The 12,374-nt window shown below is 39.1% G+C and overlaps 1 protein-coding gene and 1 pseudogene across 5 annotated transcripts in view; both read right to left on the bottom strand.

Moving 5' to 3' along the window:
- The window catches only part of AGTPBP1 (ATP/GTP binding carboxypeptidase 1), a 164,401-nt gene that overhangs the window by 142,413 nt on the left and 9,614 nt on the right, over positions 1–12,374 (bottom strand). The window contains exon 1 of one of the 5 annotated variants that reach the window (XM_058695565.1): positions 2,542–2,671. The exons of the other annotated variants lie outside the window; for them this stretch is intronic. The gene's annotated coding sequence lies outside the window, so the exon portion shown is untranslated. Of the gene's footprint in view, positions 1–2,541; positions 2,672–12,374 lie in introns of those variants that run through there. 5 annotated transcript variants of the gene reach the window in all.
- Positions 3,336–8,394, bottom strand: LOC131491992 (annexin A2-like; annotated as a pseudogene).

Genomic DNA, 12,374 nt, shown 5'->3' with positions numbered 1-12,374 from the left:
AGAGTGTGCCCAGAGAACTTGGGAACTTTCTGTTTTGAAAGTCTGTGTCCATTACAGTATCACATACTAAAAAGAGGCACCTACAGAAGTGCTGCATTTCACCAAGTTTGTGGCTTTGCCAACCAAGTGTGACAAAGCAAGAAAGGGGCAGAGAAACTGAGAATGTATAACAAGGGCATAATGATAAAAACTGACCGTGAAGTTTAGGTATAATCTACTCATTCCTCTTTATGGGGTCATTCTCATCACCATAAAATCATGTTATTTCTGAGTCTTGAAGGGAAAAACAACCTCTCTTGTTCCCACTTCCTCAATCCTCAATCAAGTCTCATTTAGTTGTTTACACACATTGCCAACCAGTCCTCTCTTCCCATCCTCTCCTAAACACACTCCAGCCAGATTCTCTCCATCCCACTTGTCTGTGTCAGTGACCTCCATGTCCCTAAATCTAACTGTCAACTCTCAGTCTTCATCTTATTTGTCCTATCAGCAGCATTTGATAGAACTGGTCACTCCTTTTTCTTGGAAATACTTTCCTCATTTGGCCATACTTTCTAAGCTTCCCTCACTGGATGCCCCAGGCTCATTTCTTTCTCATCTGTTTCTAACTCCAGTCTCTTCCTTGGTGACCTCATCCAGTCTCATGACTACTCAACATCTCCACTTAGATCTCTAATAATATCAAAACTCAACATATCCAAAACTGATCTCCTGACCCGCTCTCCCCTACCAAGTATGCCCTCACCTAAGCTTTTCCAACTGTAAAGACAATTCTCTCTTCAGTTCTCAGTACAAGGCCTTAACTTCCTCCTTGGCTCCTATCTTACATCCCACATCCAATGCATCAGCAAGTTCTGATAATTCTACTTTCAAAACACATCCAGAATCTGATCACTCCACCATAGCTACTACAATGGTCAAGCAAACCATCCTCATTAGTTTCCCTTCTACCTCTGGCCTCCGACAGTCTATTCTCAACACAACATCCTGACTGATCCTATTAAACCCTTGGGGAAATAAAAGTGGGGGGGGGGGGAACATTAGGTAAATCTTGTCACCACTCTGCTCAATGTCCTGCAACGCTGCCCATTTCGGTGGCACTAAGGGCCCTAGGTGAATACCCCCAGCCGTTCCCCTCTCTGACTTCATCTCCTACCTACAACTCTCCTCACTCACACTGCTCTAGACACACTGTCTGTGCCTCCTTGCTTTCTTCCCACTCTTACCTTAATGCCTTTGCCCAAGCTGTTTCCTCTATCCAAAATGTTCTCCTGCCAGATAGTCTAATGACCAAACAACTCCCAAACTTCTTTTGCTTGAGTATCACCTTTTCAATAAAGTCTAAATTTCAACCATCCTATTTAATTTTGTAAACCAGATCCAGACCCCAGCATACCCACTGTCCCTTGCCTGAATCTACTCTCTTTTCTTCTGGAGCACTTACCACCTTCTAACACTGGATGATTCAAAAATTACTGAACACTTGTAAGACTGTACTATGCAATAACTGATAATATATGAACATGCATCAAAACAACTTTCAAGGGAACAGTTTAGTTTTGTAAACTTACAAATGTTCAACAGATACCCCATTAAACCATATATATCAATCCTGTAATCAAATTCATCCCAGACCCTTACCAGTTTATCACTACTGATGACTACCAAGGCAACCACAGTAGGTACCTTCATTTTCTTGAGGTTCTGAGGAAAAAGTGATAGCAACCCACAGTCCTTGGTATGCCCACCTAAGAAATCACACGGTCTAATATCTAATATCTCGCTGGCCAATATTTTACTCATTTAATCACCTTGTAAACTAGACAATTTACTTAACTCTGTGTATTGCTTACTATCTATATTTCCCTGCTAGAATTAAAGCTCCATATTAGACAAAAATCTGTTTTGCTTACTAAATGCCTCCCAAGTATCTAGAAGAGAGCCAGCACACTGCAGGTGCTAAATAAGGATACTTAATATTTTGTCTTCCTATCTAGAAACAACGGTCTGTCTTGAAGAACAATGTTGACATCTATACTAACAATGTCCCATGGATAGCTGGCTTCATCTGAAGATTTGTCACTCTTGTTTAAAAAAAAAACAAAAGCTGACTTCACAACACAGTGTTTTCTTCACAAAGAGGTGCTAGTGTCAAAAACTCTGGCAGGTGAGAGGAAAAAGTTGCTTGAAACTACAAAAAATGATTAACTTTATTAAACAAAAACCTGTTCACTTGAAAATATTTATGGGTGCCTGGGTGGCTGAGTCGGTTGAGCTTCTGACTTCAGCTCAGGTCGTGATCTCATGGTCCGTGGGTTCGAGCCCCGCGTTGGGCTCTGTGCTGACAGCTCAGAGCCTGGAGCCTGCTTTGGATTCTGTGTCTCCCTCTCTCTCTCTGCCCCTCCCCCGCTCACAGTCTGTCTGTCTGTCTCTCTCTCTCTCGCTCTCCCCCTCCCTCCCTCTCTCTCTCTTGAAAAATAAACATTAAAAAAAATTTTTAAGAAAAAATAAAAACCAATGTTTAAAGAACTGTGTTACAACCTGAACAAGGAGCATATGAATCTCCTGTTACATCCAGAAGTGCAGTGACTTAGTGCATGAGGAGTTCTCAACAGGGTGTCAGCGCTGAAAGGTGAAGTGCAGAGTACTTTCACACAGTAGGCTATGTGCTTGGAGAAAAAAGGCTGCCTACTGAAACCAGCCAACTTAGCAAACACTTGTTATCACATGAAACAAGTGAATGACTTTTCAAGACCTTAGAGAAAATGTTTTGACTTCAAGTGACAAGATTATTGGGGAGAAAATCACGTGACAAACAAAAATCATAAAACCGCTCCTACTGCTGCTTGGGTTTGAGAGTGAAAAAGGGTATCTGTAAATCTCAAGTCTTGCGGACCTAGAAGAACAAAATTGAAAAGCAAAATTAAACAGGATTTCCTCCTTATTTTCAAACAAGTGTAAGACTGAATGAGGAACCCCTCCTCTGAATCTACTGCTCAGGCTGAGAACTTGACTTTGAGGAAGAAGAATTTCATATGCTATGGTCTAATTACACACTCAAGATGAGACTTCCTGATCTGTCCCTAAAAGAGTTCTCAGTGTCTACAAATGAGTAGTATCCTGAAAATCTTAGGAAAGTAATGAACATTTCGCTGTAGGCTTTCAACCTCTCATGCAAGAAAGATTTTGTTTTTTAATAGCATCAAGAGCCAGGAAGAAATAATCTTATGTTGGTTGAAATGAAATCTGTGAATGGTTATTTCAAGTTCAACATAGAAAGCAAAAACAAGTTTCATGAGAGATAAACTTCATTCTTTTGGCTTCAAAAAATAACAATTTTATTGTATAAAGCCTTTTCATAAAAAATCAACACATATAATCATTCATAACTTCTGAACCTATATTCACTCAAGTGAGTGAGTGGAAAAAAAAGTTTGTTTTTTTCAAATTCTTATATAAATTGTATATTAGGCTATTTTCGTTATTATTATTTTAACCTATGGTTTTTAGTAGCTTTGCTATTTGACACTGTTAATGTTCACATTGTATTTTATTTTTTTTTAATTTGTTTTTTCTTTGAATGTATACATTGTAAACAACGTTAATTAGAATCAACTTAAAGTGGTACTGGCAAAAAGACAGAAAACCAGACCAACAGACTAGACCTTAAAGTCTAGAAATAAACGCACACATCTCTGGCCGACTGATTTTTGGCAAGGTTACCAAGTCCACTCAGTGAAGAAAGAATATGAGCATCCCTCAGAGATATTGTGGGTTCAGTTCCAGACCACTGTAATGAAGCGAGTATCATAATAAGGCAAGTCAAATAAATTGTTTGGTTTCCCAGCACATATAAAAGCCTTGTCTACACTATACTGTAGTCAATTAAGTGTGCAAAGCACAATATCTAAAAAAAAAAAAAATGTGCATACCTTAATTAAAAAGTACTTCATTGCTAAAAAGTGCTAACCATCATGTAAGTTTTCAGCAAGTCAGAATCACTGACTGCAGATCACCATAATAAATATAATAATGAAAAAGTTTGAAATAATGTGAGAATTACCAAAATGTGACACACACAAAGTGAGCAAAAGCGTTGGAAAAATGGTGCCAACAGGCTTGTTAGATACAGCATTGCCACAAACCTTCAATTTATAAAAAATAGTATCTGTGAAATGCAATAAAGCAAAGCACAAGAAAGTGAGGTATGTCTGTAGTCCCTTCTATGCTGGGACAGCGTGACTTCCACATGCAAAAGAATGAAGTTGGTACTCAAACCGTATTATAAAAATTAACTCAAAATGGATCAGTGACCCCAATATAAGTGCTAAAACTTTCAGTAGAAAACACGGAGGTAAATCTGCAGGAGCTGGAATTGGCAAGAGATTCTCCACTGCAGCAACAAAAGCACAATCAACAAAAGAAAAAAAAAGATAAGGTGGACTTCAAAATTTAAAGCTTTTTGTGCATCAAAGGACACTATCAAGAAAGTGAAAAGCAAACACAGAATGGGAGAAAATATTTGCATTTATATATCTGATAAGAGTTTTGTAGCCAAATATATATACAACTTCTCCAACTCAACAACCAAAAGAGAACTCAATTTAAAAATGAGCAAAGGACTTGAGGGGAGCCTGGCTGGCTCAGTCGGTAAAGCATGCAACCTTAGGACTTGAATAGACATTTCTTCAAAGAAAATATTCAAATGACCAAGAGGCACATGAAAAGATGTTCAACGTCATTAGTCATTAGAGAAATGCAAATCAAAATCACGGTATTACTTCATACCAACTAGGATGTCTATAATTTAAAAAACAGTAAATAGGGGTTGAAAATGTGGATAAACTAAAACCCTCATTTGTGGCTGGTGGGAATGTAAAATGGTGCAACCATGTAGAAAACAGTTTGGCAGTTCCTCAAGCTAAATGTAAAATACCATATGACCCAGCAACTCTACTCCAAAGTACACACCCAAGAACTGAAAACAGTGACTTGAAGAGATAATTGTCATTAATGTCCATAGAAGCATTATTCACAATAGCCAAAAGTAGAAAAAATCCAGGTGTCCACTAACAGATGAAGGGACAACATGTGGTAGACACACACAATGGAATATTATTCAGCTTTTTATAAAAAGGAATGAGGTTCTTGTATATGCTATAACATGAACCTTGAAAATATTATGTAAACTGAAATAAGCTAGAAACAAAGCAACAAAAATCATATGCCCCCACCTATATGAAATACCTAGAATTGGCAAATTCATAGACATATAAAATAGATTTTAGAAGTTAGCAGGGGTTGGAGATAAGAGGATGTAGGGAGTCATAGTCTAATAATTAAAAAGTGTCTGTCTGCAGTGACAAAAAATTTCAGAAAGAGTGGTGATGGCCGTACAACTTTGTGAATGCAATTAATGCCACTGAATCAAAAGCTAAAAAATGGTTACACAGGCCAATTTTATATTAGATATGTTTTACCACAACAAAAAAATACAAAACATTAACTTACATTATTTATTTAAATTAGGTCTATCCTGTCTTTTAAAAAAATGAATTCATTTTACTTTAAGTCAGTTAAACAGAAATGTATTATCTTTACCACATGAGGTTTTAAAAATCATGAAAAGGAAGAAAGATTAGTTTCCAGAATGGTAAGGTAATTTTAACTACCTATTTGCTTTTCACATAAGGTTAATTAAAGTCTTTTTTGTATGCTTTAAATAAAGAAAAAGAAAACTACTTTTGTATACATCATCTACCACAAGGCATAATTTATTAATGTCTTGTGTAGTAAAAATTTGTAGTAAGACTCCTTAGGCCTACTTGTATAAAGTAAAAAAATAAAGTGGGAAATTTAAGGAAAGGAAAACCTGTTTTTCCAACCTGCATTACTAACTCACATTAGAGTTCATACTGTTTGTGGGGATGGAGATCCACACAAAAGAGCAGACTAATTAAATAGCCACAATAAACAGATGTGCAGAAAAATACTCTCTTTCAAAAGAGCATTAGCAGTCATTACTGAGGTACTATTATACAGACTTAAAATTTCAATTACACCCCGCCAACTCTGAGCCTCATAAGGCCCCGAAGGCCTACTGTCCTGCCATGTGCAATCCCATCCAGCAAGAAGGGCTCTCCACCCAGCTAGTTCCACCATCAGCTGAACCAGCTGCACCCCACTCAGTCCTCAAGCTGTCAGTGCCTTGCCCTGCCAGCCCTCAGAATTATTCAAACAAATTAATCACATCCTCCCATGATGGCAGTCCTTTTGTTATTTCATCCATTTGTTACTACAAAGCCTGCCTCCCATGGCCACTGTGACTGGTTCACTCTACTCCCAAATGCAACTTCCATGAGGCATGCAGTATCCTCCTCTCCCAGGTTGTGAGTATTTGACGAATAAACTGTTGTTAATAGCATCTGGTCAAAGTCAGGCAGTAGCCATCTCATACCATTTAAGACATAAGATCCCTCCTTCACCAATGAATTGATCAGAAGAACAATTATCAGAACTAATTATCACAGCTGCTAACACAGACGTTCTAATTTTTATGGAGGAATTTCCTGAGACCTGAAAATTATCTCGTGGACCCTTTGGGGTATAGACAAAGACCAGTAGACAGGACTGGTGCAGCCATAACAGGTCTTGGCCCAGTGTGGTTCTACAGCTAGTTAAGTACAGCAGGACATTCCTGATCAGCATAGCCTCCTGACCACCACAGTTTCCTGATTTTAATTATTCTTTTTTTATAAAGTAAAACTTCAGTTTACTCATCTGTTTATCACACAGTACATGAGTACACGAGGTAAAGTGTTTCACATTACATATTCCTCTTCCAACTCCTTGGAATGTTCACTTCATTGGTTAAAAGGAGAGACTAGACATGAGGGGCAGGCAATGCTTACATAACTGAAATAAAGTTGAGGAGGGGGCAAGGGCGCCTACGTGGCTCAGTCAGTTGAGCACCCGACGTCAGCTGAGATCATGATCTCACAGTTTGTGGGTTCAAGCACCGCACCGGGCTCCGTGCTGTCAGAGCCCACTTCGGATCCTCTGTCCCCCCCTTCTCTCCACCTCTCCCCCACTCGCACTCTATCTCAAAAAATAAATACTTAAAAAAAATTGAGGAGGGGCAATGCTAACATCACCCTGGCAGGGATGGGCAAAGGGGACTGTTAGTCACAGCTATTTTCTAGAACTGTTAGCTGGAAACAAAGGAGCACCACTCCTGGACGCTCTTGCTGTCATGGGCCTCAGTCAGCCCACCACACAGGTACAGCAGCGCTGTTGGGTAGTTGCCTTTGGTGCCTCACTGGATGCAGCAGTACAAGGACTCGCCACACTTTCTCTTGAATTCAGACCTAATTTTCAACATGTCCACTGAGAGAGACCATGACTCTAATCAGGACTTTACTGGGGCACCTGCCTGGCTCAGTCAGTACAGAATGCAACTCCTGATCTCAGGGTCCTGAGTTCGAGCCCCACAGTGGGTGCAGAGATTACTTTAAAAATTTAAGATTTAATCAGGACTTTATCACGAGTCCTTCTGCCCTTCCTGGAGTCATATAGTCAGCAAAATATAGGGGCTTGTTCTGAATGCACAGCCCCGGCTTCGGGAAAGCATTTTCCAGATCTCCTTTGACCTCCTTCTTGATGCTGTCCAGCGTGTCATACTTTCTGGATGTGTCACACACTTCACTTGTTTTGATGCTGACCCACCTGGGCACATCAGTTCCTTTCCTCTTCACTCCAGCATCATAGAGATCCCAGGCACCTTGGTCCATCAATCAGTTCATAACCAATGACAGAGCCATCCTCTGCTCTTCTACCCTTTGCGAGGGCAACCATCAGCTTGCAGAAGTCACCAGATGTGTCAGAAACAATAACCTCCAGATCAATCTTGTACATTTCCTCATAGACTCTATTAATTTTCTGAAGCTCCTAGTTGGTCCTTGAGCAGACGATCTCAATGAGGGAGTCCTCATGAGTCCCCAGGCCCTTCATGGAGGATTTCAGCACAGAAGCATCATACTGAACAGGTGTTTGCAAAAGGCCCCAAAACACGGTCTCCAGGCTGACTTCAGTGCTGATACAAGTTCCCTTTTGGTCCTTCTCTGGTGGGGAAGGCAACATCCTGTTTCTGTTCATTGTTGAGGCTGGTCAAAATGGTTGACAATGGTGACCTCATCCACACCTTTGGTCTTGATAGCTGTTTCAATGTTCAGAGCATCACACTCAGTATCAAAATTGGTATCACCAACCAGCATGAACTTGGGGGTGGGAGTTTTCACCCTCCAAGCTGAGCTTGCAGAGAACGTCGTGAACAGCAGACATTCTGAAAGAAGCTAGGCCAGACGCCGAGAGCCGCAAGCATCCCCAGTTATGGAGTCAACAGTATCCTGATTTTAAAATATCAGTGTGGTTCTAGGAATGAAGATCTGAAAGCAATTTCACAACTAGACAGGTCTCTTAATCATAAAAGAGACAATATCTCCCTTGGTCTCTCAGTTTTGTGTAGAGGTTTTGGGAGTTGTTCCTTAAAGCTCAACCTAGAATCTCTTTCTTTAAATCTCCGAACAATTCCGTAAACCAATTAAAACCCGTGCCAGGTATTGATTTATTGCCCCTCATCTCTAAATTCACCATTTTTGCCTGCTCTGTGAAAACGGATGTGTGCCCTTAAAATACTAATTTCTTTGCCAGCTGGCAAGACATTAAGCTTTGTCAAGAGGGCACTGGAAAGACATTGCAGAGGAAAAGGATTTTGCTTCCTGGCTCTGGGGTGTTCACTTGGCTGCAGCAGCCAAGGCTTCTCTGGGACCCATTCCTGCAACAAGGATGGTTTCTACAGCACCAGGCTCCTACAGCACATGCAGCCTCTCCAACAGGGGTCTACGCTGCTCTGTAGCAGAGGGCCTCCGGTGAGACATCTCCCCATGGACAGCTTTCCCTGGCACCCTACAAGGTGAACATGCAGCAAATTCCACTAGTGTCACACCACACCTACTTGCCTTGACCTTACCTTTTTCAACAAGTCTTCAGTGGGGAAGAGGGGCCCACTCTATCTCAGCCTTGGGGCCAGTAACCAGCTATCCCACTATTCTTTAGAGTTATCTTTACTTCTTGCTGACAAATCCCTCAATTCTCCAATCCCTGTTATAGTCAATAATTTTTTATATTAATCTTTCCCTGTTAAATTACTGTGTGGTTTCTATTTCCTGATTGGGCCCAGACTGATATATCCCAGCAAACTACTTAGTACTCTAACATAAATAAACCTTCTCTGCCTAAGGTGTCTGAGTGAATTTCATTCTCTGAAATTCAAACTTCAATTTTCTTTTTCAAAAAGACTTTTGTGAGGAAAAATCGTACAATCAGAGATTAGAAAAATCTATGACCTCATTTTTTAATTAGCAAGTAATACTATTAATCATAGGGTTTTAAGTATTAATTCTGAGAATTGTATTCCTAGATCAGCCTATTAAATACTTTAACTGTAAAATTAACTCCATCTTAGAGTACTATCATTCTTGTTATGCTTAACTACTATTTAAAAAGTTAGTCTACAATGAGATACCACTTCTCACCCACTAGCATGGCTATAATAGTTTTTAAAACTTTTTTTTTTTTTTTAACTTTTATTTATTTTTGAGACAGAGACAGAGCATGAACAGGGGAGGGTCAGAGAGAGGGAGACACAGAATCTGAAACAGGCTCCAGGCTCTGAGCTGTCAGCCCAGAGCCCGACACGGGGCTCGAACTCACGGACCGTGAGATCATGACTTGAGCTGAAGTCGGCCGCTTAACTGACTGAGCCACCCAGGTGCCCCTAGTTTTTAAAAAATACAGACAATAACAAGCATTAGCAAGGATGTGAAAAACTGGAATCCTTATATATTGTTGATAGGAATTGAAAACGGTACAGCTGCTTTGAAAACAATCTAACAGTTCCTCAAAAGGTTAAACAAAAAGAAACCATGTGACCCAACTATTCCATTTCTAAGTATATACTCAAAGAAATGAAAATTTATATCCACACAAAAATTTGTACACAAATGTTCCTAACAGCATTATTCATAACCAAAAAGTGGAAATAACCCAAATGTCCACCAACCAATGAATGGATAAATGAAATGTGGTATAGCTATACAGAATATTATTCAATGATAAAAAGAAACAAAGGACTGATATATGCTACATAAATGAACCTTGAAAATATATTAAATAAAAGGAAGCCAGTCATGAAAGACAACATCATTGTATGATTCCATTTATATGAAATATCCAGAATAGGTAAATCTATACAGAGAGTAGATTAACACTTATCTAGGACTAGAAGAGAATGGGGTGGGGCTGGGGAAGGAGACACACTAAAAGGATGTGGGATTTCTTTTTGGGGCAATAAAAATGTTCGAAAATTCACTGTGGTGATGGCTACACAACTCTGTGAATATACTAAAGGGCACTGAATTGCATATTTTAAAGGGAAAATTGTATGGTATGTGAGTTGTATCTCAATAAAGCTGTTAAAAAAAAAAAAGGTTAGTCACTGCAGGAACTTTCTAATTCAATCCATCCTTAAATTAGGGTTAAGGGCTTAACACTCTCTGTAGTTCAGTGCCTGATTCCCACAATAGAATACAATATCCCTTTTACACAAAAGCAAAACTACTGACCCACCTGGGTCTTTAGGGAGAAAAAAAAACACAATCCTGCTATGCTGCACATAAAAAAAAAATCTGCAGTATACATTTCCCAAAATGGCGGGGGGGGGGGGGGGGGGGGCGGGGGGGAGTGTCTGTATAAGTTGACTTTTATATATATTTAAAGGTGGCTTGAACTTGAATTAAATGTGGGCATATGGCCTTGGCAGAAAACCACATAAGCAAGATCAACTCACTCAACCTAGCCCACACATAAGAAAAAAACAAGCAATTTTACATACTCTAGCTCAAGAAAAGTATTGGATTTTCTGATTTGTGTTTTAGATTCTCCTGATCTTTTGCTCTCAACTAGAGCTAGTTCCAGAGCCCAAGAAACCAAAACTGAAGGCCTCAGGTTCCACTGGCTTAAGCTTAAAATCAAACCTATCAGCCAAGTCAGTACGTGTGCATAAACACACTTCATACATGTAAGCCTGTCCTAATTTCCATTCCACAAACAAGCCATAAAAGAAATTCTGGCACACGCCCCAAAGTTAAGGTTATATTTTCTAAATATATATACCTCACAAACATACATGGTTTTTAATGTATTTCAAATCAAACTGCTAAAAAATGCAAAGAAATATACACTATTCACATGAAATCTTTTAAATACAGTCTGAGGAAATATGATTCCTTTTCACTTGCATTGTTTAAACAACCTGGTTCTATTCCTATTCAACCAGAACAACTTCACTATTTTACTCTCAAATGTCCACAAATGGGCCTCCCTACAAGATATAATTAGGCAAAATTTCCACTGTTTAAAAACTTTGGGGAAGCACTGCTCTAGTCAACAATGATTACCTTTGCTGTTAAATAGTAGACATTGTTCTTATTGTAGTGGATGTGGACAACTAAGGAAAGACTGCAGTTAAAGATCTGGGTAGTTGGTTCTGCTGCGAGGAACCGGGAAACAAGTAAGTACACTGAAAAGGCATCATCTTTTGTCAGCTTTCTCTAATTGTTTCATTATCTGAAAAGAAGAAATCACTTTTCAAGAACATAAGGCAGCTACTATTCCCCCACACCAGCTATGTCAATGTGATGGAAAACTGTAAATTCTGATTACTGAATAAGAAACATCCCAAAGAATATGACCATACCCTTGGCAGCAACCTTGAAGGAACAGTGAGAAATTTTAAGGGAAGAAGGTATACAGTATCTGTTGTCTAAGGAAAGAGAAGTAACATTCCCAGCAAAAGGCATATAAAAATCATTTCCATTTAAATTGAGAGAAATATATATATTGGACACAGTCTGCATATACTAACCCACATCTCCATATACACTGACCTACTCTAAATTACTACTATTAGAGTATACATTTTCATCTAGTTACCTTATTCATATGGTATTCAATGATTAGAGATGTTGGAACAAACACAGATCCCCATGCTCAAAAATGCACATATAACTTTTGACTCACCCCAGATTTAGTTATCAATAGCCAGAAGCCTGGCTGGTCAATTGACCAGAAGCCTTACCAATAATGTAAACAGCCAATTAAATATATTTTGCATGTGTATGTATATGTATTATACACCATATTCTTACAATAAAGTAAGCTAGAGGAAAAAAATATTAATAAAATCATAAGGAAAAGAAAATACATTTACAGTACTGTACTGTATTTATAAAAAACATGCAGATAGGTGGACCCAC

This window comes from Neofelis nebulosa, chromosome 12 (genome assembly GCF_028018385.1).
Source record: "Neofelis nebulosa isolate mNeoNeb1 chromosome 12, mNeoNeb1.pri, whole genome shotgun sequence".
In the NCBI taxonomy this organism is placed as follows: Eukaryota; Metazoa; Chordata; class Mammalia; order Carnivora; family Felidae; genus Neofelis; species Neofelis nebulosa.
Note: the sequence above shows the minus strand (reverse complement) of the source record. Positions and strands in the feature narration are given on the sequence as shown.